Raw genomic sequence first — 8,501 nt, forward strand, 5'->3', positions numbered from 1 at the left:
CTACCTAGGCAGTGTCATAGCAGCTGAAGATATAGGAAGGAAACAAACCAAAATCCCTGCCCTTGTAGAATTGACATTCTAGTGGAGAAAGAGAGACAATAAATAGGACGAAGAAGATATGTTAGTATGCCCATTTATGAAAAGTGCTATGGTGAACAAAAAACCAGGAAAGAGGATTGAGACTGGCAGAGTGGGGCTTCAATTTGAAATAGGGAGGTCAGGGAAAGACACACTAAGGTGACTCCTCAGCAAAGACATAAAGAAGGTAAGTAAGAAAGACAGGCAAATAGTGTTCCATGCAGAGGAACAGCAAGGGCAGAGGCTCCGAGACAGGAGTGTGCCTGGCATGTTCAAGGAACAATGTAACCGCCAATGTGGTAGAGCAGAGTGGGCAAAGGGAAAAGCAATCAGATCCAAGGTCAAAGGTAGGTAGGACTGTATGGGGCCTCAGCACTGGGAGGACACATGAAACAGGAACCGTGGGAGGCTACCGGGTAGAGCAGTGACATGATCTGATGTATTTTAAGAGGATCACTCTGGCTGCGGAGTGGAGAATTGTTATCAGGGGAAAAGAGTGTGAGCAGGAATACCTGTGAGGAGTCTCTATTACAATAAGCACATTTGGTGGCCAGGCCAGGGTATAAGCAGAAAAGAGGATGAGAATTGGCTAATTGTTGTGCTTCTTATTAATTGGAATAAAATGCATTGGCCAAGTCCCAGGATGTGGAAGACACTTGATTCCCATGAACTCATCTACCTTCTAAGAGATGTAATAGAGACTTAGAAAGCAACGTGCTCAGGTTCCACCTCCAGGAAGTGATGAAACATCCATGTCAGCCCAGGTCTGTATGGCTTAAATTATTATCTTGCTTCCATAATCCTGTTTCCTTAGCAATCTTTTCTCTAAAACCCTCTGCCTACACACAGAAGCCAGTCTCTAAATCCCGGCTCAGAGGTTGAGAGATGGTGCCCACTTCCTTTCTGGAGATTCTGGGGCTCCATCGTCCATCTGGCTGCCTGTCAACAGGACACTCCATCCCTTTGAATGGGATCCTGATGCTGGGAAGCTAACCAGGCCTCTCTGTGCTATCTGCTCTCCTTCCTTATTGGACTGATACCCCCTGCCACCTAGGGCTGCTCAGATCTGCCCTCCAGAGCTGCCTCCTCCCAGGAACTGGGTTGAGTTTTTAACACCCTTTTCCACATTTGATTGTTATCCATGCCTGCCTCTACTCTAACTCCTAACAGCAGCAAGATCTTCTCTCACTTTCTTCTTTAAAACAAAACAATCTCTCTCACTACACACACACACACACACACACACACACACACACACACATATACACGGCTAATATTAGGTTGGTGCAAAAGTAATATATAGAATTGAGACTGGCAGAGTGGAGCTGCAATTGTGTGTGGGTGTGTGTGTGTGTATGTAAACCACACACAGGCACACACATGCCATCTTTGCAAACATCTCCCATGTTATTTCTCATTCGTGTTTATATGGAAATGTTTCTTTCAATCAAGTAGTCGAGAGCCTATTTTTTTTCTTGAAGTGCATTATTTATTTTCATTTCCTTGCTTTTTAAAAAATGGTAAGTTATGAATGACGGCTCTAAAAAACACTAACTGAATGAATCTAAGTTGCATATCCCTTTTCACAAGGCATGTTTTTTAAACCATAAAATTAGGTTTCAGGCATCAAATGTGGTCTGGTGACACAGCTTGAGTAACAACAATAGCTACCATTTATTAAACACCTACCTACTCTGTGCCAGACACCTTGGTATGCATCATCTTAATCTTCACATCTGCCTGAAAAATTGGTGTTAGGATCCCAGTTTTGCAAATTAAGAGATTAAGGTCCAGCTTGATGAAATGGTGTGCCTAATGATACCTAGCAGAGGCAGCGAGGGGGCCCAAACCCAATCCTGTCTGCCCAGCCCTGTCAAACCCAGTCCTGTCTGACCCCAAATTCCTGCATTTGTCTCTGCTCTACTTGCCTCTCCTTAAAGATGCCTTTATAGAACTGAATAGGACAGACTTAAAGAGACAAAGAACATTGCTGAGGGTCCACACCAGAAAGAAGTGAAATGAGCTAGCCAGGGAACTCCACTGAATTAAAGAGAATCTGGGCCTTCTTTTGGGTTATCAGGGAGGAGAGTGTCTGGCCTGGAGAGTCTATGACTAAATCCTTCAAGAGTCAACAGCGGCCGGGCGCGGTGGCTCACACCTGTAATCCCAGCACTTTAGGAGGCCGAGGTGGGCGGATCACAAGGTTAGGAGTTCAAGATCGGCCTGACCAACATGGTGAAACCCCGTCTCTACTAAAAATTTAAAAAAAAAAAAAAAATTAGCTGGGTATAGTGGCATGGGCCTGTAATCCCAGCTACTCAGGAGGCTGAGGAAGGAAAATTGCTCGAACCCAGGAGGCAAAGGTTGCAGTGACCCGAGATCGTGCCACTGCACTCCAGCCCGGATGACAGAGCGAGACTCCATCTCAAAGCAAAAAAAAAAAAAAAAAAAAGTCAACAACAAGGCTAGGGCAGGCCAGCAGAACCCAGAGCCGCCTCCTTTACCTATACTCCTCATGTGGTTTGAGAACTGTGGAAGACTGATTCAGTGGGATAGGTCCTGAATGAACACAGAAAGGACATTTAGCTTGTAATTGGATGGTCTCCAGAGAAACACAGACTGGCAACAGGGATTAAATCCCCTCTCATTTAGAGGTTTCAAAAACAATCACATTATTAACAAAGGGAATCCAGGATGGATAAGAGGCAGAGTTTTAGAACAGAGCCTTAGATGAAGAACAGGCTTAGGAAGCCTCTGTTCCTATCCCTCCAAACATATGAGTCCCTCTTTACCCCTTAGGGACAGTGGTGAGTTTTGGAGTCAGGCAGCCCTGGCCTCAAATTCTGGCTTACTAAGTATTAGTGGTGCAACTTTGAGTAAGTCACTTAACTTCCCAAGCTTCATTTTCTCCATTTGTAAAATGGGAGCAATAACGGTTCCTCTTTCATAGGGTATTGTGAGGATTAGATAATGACAATAGCTAACACATAGTGAGCACTCACATGTGCCAGACATTGTTTAAAGTACTTTACACGTAATTATCTCCCTTATTAAGATAATGCATATAAAGTTCCTAACATAGTACTAGGTACTTATTAGGCATGTAATAAATAATTACATCACTGCTAAAGATGGCAAGATCAGTGTCTGCTGAGGTTCCCACTTCATTACTTGATTCATGAGGTTTTCACACATTTTTAGGCTCCACCAGTCGGCCTTTCTACAGCTTTTACCGGATTGTAACCTTGTGGCAGGAGTCCACAGTGCTCCCTCTCACCCATGGCAGTTCTTTCCCAGAGATAGTTCCTAGGCACCCCCTCATTCTCCACCTCTAGCCAAGTCTCCTTCTTTGGGAGAAATGCCCCCAAACCTCCCCTGGCCACAAGTCTAGAGTCTGCTCATGGCTCTCCTCAAAGACATTACCCAGAACCAACCACAAAACCCTCCACCTGGGCCAAGAAAGATGTAGAAGAGCATGGCCGCCCCTCTGTGCTCAGACTTCTGACTTCTGTCCCCACTGTCCTTACAGTCCAGATTTAGCCACATTTTGCTAGCAGCCGCATCACCCTTTGGCTTATAGGAAGCTCGTGGTTCTCTAAGAGCCCTGGGTTTGTTTTCTATGGGGTTATTGTTGCTGATGCTTCAAATGAACAGCAAGCCACATCTCTCTAACATTACTTCTCAGCTGTTTAATTTGAAGGCCTCTGAACAGGATTGAAACATTTCACCTTTGATCATGTCCTGATGTTGCAACCTGTTGAAGGCATCCTGCATGAGTTTGTTATCACTCATATTCACCATCTCTCAGTTAATGCCATTGTCAGTGCACAATAGGATTTTCTTTCTCGTCCTAAAGCATTAATCAAAATGTTAAATAGGAGAATGCCAAAGACACGCCCTGTGACTGCCCGCACTGGGGGTCATCTGCCCCCTCTGGTTCTACAAGTAAACCTACTAAAAATTGCTCCCAACTTCCACATTCTGCAGTCCTCATTTCTCTATCTTGCACTCCCGAAAATCATGAAAAGCCTTGCCAAAGCCCGGCTGAAACCCTGATACATGCTCTCTCTCAATTTCTCTGACCCATCAGATGAATAACTCCCTGAATAAGGGTGATCGCAACTGGGCTGGTTCTTGGTGAACACATCCACTCCTAGGAAGCACTACTCTCCTTTGTGTGATCACACGTCATTTATCCAATCAGCTCTTCTCAAACACTGCTGACAGTAAACACCCAAATCCCCTACTGCTGAACTCACCATTTTAGGCTCTTGCTGCATCCCCTGCTACCTAACCCTTTCTTTCACTCATCTCCCAAAGATCCTTCAGATGCTCTTTCTGGATCCCAGCTACAGTGTCCTGCTGTCTTGACAAGTACTTCATCTGGCCCTGGAGACACAGGCTCATTGAAAGCATCTAGGTGCCCTCTAACAGTCTCCTCATCTTTCATTTTATGCCTGCTCCACTATCTCCTGTTTGCTAGTCATTCTCCACCAATATATCCTGTGTGCCTCTGTTACAGGCCTGGAGACGAGAAAATTCTGCGTTCTTTTCAACAAACATCCATGCTTTCTCCTAATGCACCACACGAAGTACCTTTTGTGGTCCATGGCATTATCCCGATGCTTCAGGTCATTCTGGGATTGAGCACCTTCAGGGTCCAACAGCTTCCTGGCACCTCCATTCCAGATCCTGACTTCCAGTTTGTCTCCATGGCCCTAAGTATGTTTTGTAAATTTTATTGAAATATAACAGACAGTTCAATGAATTTTCCCAAAGAGAACACACCCATGTAACCAGCATCAAGAGCCAGAACATTACCAACACCCAAAAGTCATGTTGCTGGCCAGTCACTAACCTTCGCAAGGGTAACCACCATGCTGACCACTAACACTGTAGATTGGGTTTTGCCTATTCTTGGGCTTGATATAAATGGAATCACCGTCTGTCCTCTTCGTGCCTGGCTTCTTTCACTCAACATTGTGAAAGTCATCCATATGGTTGTACATGACTATAGATCTTTTATTCTCTTATGCATGGTTGTCTTACTTAACCTTTTAAAAATCTGACATTATCACAAAGATCCGAATATATGGTTTTCTCTCCACCCACCCCCAACCTGACTGGTTGCAGTCTCACTTGTATCTATTACTACCTCTATTTGTACATTTCTCCATGCTATCCTTCATTTACCCTGCCAAACTGACCTTTCCAAATCATGTCACCCCCAGCTCAATACATTCGATGGCTCCCTATAACCTGAAGGGTACAAACTCCCACACTTGGTATTACAAGCCTTTTACAATGTGGCTCCAATGTTTCCAGCTTTAGCAGCAAGCTCTTTCTTCCCACACCTTTTATATTCTAACTACTTAGAATATATTAGCTGGCCCATAAACATAGACCCCTTTTCTGCCTCCATACCTTTGCTCATGCTATTCCTTCAACTTGGAACGCTCTTCCCACTCTTTCTCCCACTGACAAAATCCTTCAAAACTCAGGTCAAATGTCACCTCCTTTGTGATACCTCCTCCTGTCACTCCAGCAGAAATAATTGCTACCTTTTTTCAGCATCCATAGTAAGGCTTGGTTCATGCTGAGAGATAATACTTATCACTTCTTTAAAAGTTAATTACCACATTTCACCATTCTAACACACACGTTCTTACTCATCTCTGGAATCAGGATGCACTTTGCCATCGATGGCATCTTATAGTTGGAAGTATTTTTTTCTTTCTTGTTGATGCATAAAATAATGGTGTTTAAGATTCAGTGAAATACAGTATTTCATTTTTATCTCAGCATATTCTAGAAGAGCTTGTCACGCTGCATTGTATAGTTAGTTGTCTACAATTCTGTGTTCCTTTTTCATGTGTGAGGCCATAGGCACACACAAAGTCAGCAATCTGTTTGTTGAATGAAGAGATGTGCACCGTTCACTAGAACCTGAACATTTACTAAGTCATGGGAGGCAGTGTGGCAGGGAAGACCTCCTAGTGTGGTTCTTCATAAGGTTCTTCACAAGGCTGAAAGAGTTACCCTTTCCTCCTGAGGTGCTGAGGCCCAGGAGACAGTGGTGGAGGGCTGGAGAGAGCCACAGAAGTCTCTCTCCCTTGTGGCTGGCTGTCATGTCAGCTCACATCGGGGCAGGGGAAGAGAAGTTACATAGGGTTAGTTTAATGCCCAATCCTTGATCAGCAAAGCAAGCTTCATTCAATTATAACATCATTCCTATTGGGTAAATAGGATTTGCTTCTCAAGGATCTGATTTATGGCCTGGTTTTCAGGAGCATCCTGTGATAGAAAGCAGTAGCATCCTGTTGTGCCAATCTTATTCCAAGCCTCTCTTTTTGAGTAACAACAGTGATTCTTTTAATTTGCTTTTTCCTAATGAAATCAGTTATTTCTCCTGCCCATATCACCACTCTATGTTATATTAAATAACAAAGGACACAGATAGGCTGGCATCTGACTTTAGTGGTATTTCAGTTACCTTTTGCCCATTTCTTAATATTTCAGCCTTTTAAATTGTATAGGTGGTTTAGGTAAAGCCAGTATGTTTGTCTTAGTCCATTTGGACTGCTCTAGCAAAATACCATAGACTGGGTAATTTACAAACAGAAATTTGTTGCTCACAGTTCTGGAGGCTGGGAAGTCCAAGAGCAAGGCACTAGCAGACTTGATGTCTGGCAAGGACCTGTTCCTTGCAGATGGCGCCTTCTGTATCCTCACATGGTAGAAGGAGGACACAGAAGGCACCATCAAGCCTCCTTCATAAGGGCACTAATCCTATTTGAGAGGGTGGAGCCCCCATGACCCAATCACCTCCTAAAGGGCCCACCTCTTAATACCACTACAGTGAGGATTTGGTTTTAACACAAATTTGTTTTGTTTTTTTGAGACAGACCCTTGTTCTGTCACCCAGACTGGAGTCCAGTGGCGCGATCTCGGCTCACTGCAACCGCTGCCTCCCAGGTTCAAGTGATTCTCCTGACTCAGCTTCCCAAGTAGCTGGGATTACAGACACGCACCACCACACCCGGCTAATTTTTTACATTTTTGGTAGAGACGGGGTTTCACCATGTTGGCCAGGCTGGTCTCAGACTCCTGACCTCAAGTGATCTGCCTGCCTCGGCCTCCCAAAGTGCAGGTGTGAACCACTGCACCCAGCTGGTTTTAATACAAATTTTATAGGGACACAAACACTGGGACCGTAGCAGTGTCCTATTGATTTTTCACATGCTTCTGAAATTTGGAATTACAACATAGTCAAATGCTTTGGGATGATCCACTGTATATGAAGAATGATAACTCTCATATATTGTGCAAGATATTGCACTATCCTGCCTGCACAAGACCCCATGAATTCAGATGGATCTGTGGCTGTGTTTAGAGGACTGGTTGAGGAGAAACTTTGCTCCTGTGTTCATTAGGATTACTGAACAAGGTAGCAGTTTTATAAGGTTTCCTCCAGTTTCAGGCTGGCTTTATAAAGAATCACTGTATGTATCAGGTATTGCTTTCTGTTGGGTTTTCCTGGGTATTTCAAGGGCATGGGGATTGCCAAACCGATAAGCATGATAAAGTTCAATTGCATGGCCATCTGGACTTCCTTTGGGGAGTTTCTTTGATTGATATCTTTATTTTGTCAGGATCCAGGAAAGCACTTAATTCTTTTGTATGATGTTCATTATCTTTTAGCAAATTAGATGCCTCTGGGAATTTTCTAAATTCCATCTTCTCCTTCAGAAAATGGATACCATTGCTTGCAATGTGAAAAAAAAACAAAAAATAAAAAGTTTCTTTCTGTCAAGAGTGGCAAACTCTGGCTAATAAGTCTAAGGATAAGGAATAACTGGAGGGGTAAAAACAGATTTATTTTTCACTTCATACCCTTCTATACTGTTTGAATTATCTTTTCCCATAAGCATATATTCCTTTTATTTTAAAAAAAGGTTCTTATATCACTTTGCCATTTTGTTATTGCTGTTGTTTCTGTTTTTCTCCTTTTCTTCTCTTCCTTTTGTGAAGTTTGTGCAGAGGATGGCAAGTTTAGTTCATTTAAAAAAATTCCAACAACAAAACAGCAACCAACCCACCATATTTGGTTTCTGTATTTACTATTGTTTTTCCTGTTTCAATTTTCTTTTTATCTCTGCTCTGGTCTTTCTCAATATTAGATTTAATCTTATAATAGAAATAAAATTAAAAAAAAAAAACAATGTCAGTGTCTCTAAACTTTGGGAGGGGGAGCTGTTAGGAACCCTTTAGAGAATTTGGGTGCGGGGGCAGGCATGGTGGCTCACACCTGTAATCCCAGCACTTTGGGAGGCTAAGGTGGGCAGATCAGCTAAGGTCAGGAGTTCAAGACCAGCTGGGCCAAGATGGCAAAACCCCATCTCTACTAAAAATACAAAAATTAG

Source organism: Macaca nemestrina, chromosome 14 (genome assembly GCF_043159975.1).
Source record: "Macaca nemestrina isolate mMacNem1 chromosome 14, mMacNem.hap1, whole genome shotgun sequence".
Classification (NCBI taxonomy): Eukaryota; Metazoa; Chordata; class Mammalia; order Primates; family Cercopithecidae; genus Macaca; species Macaca nemestrina.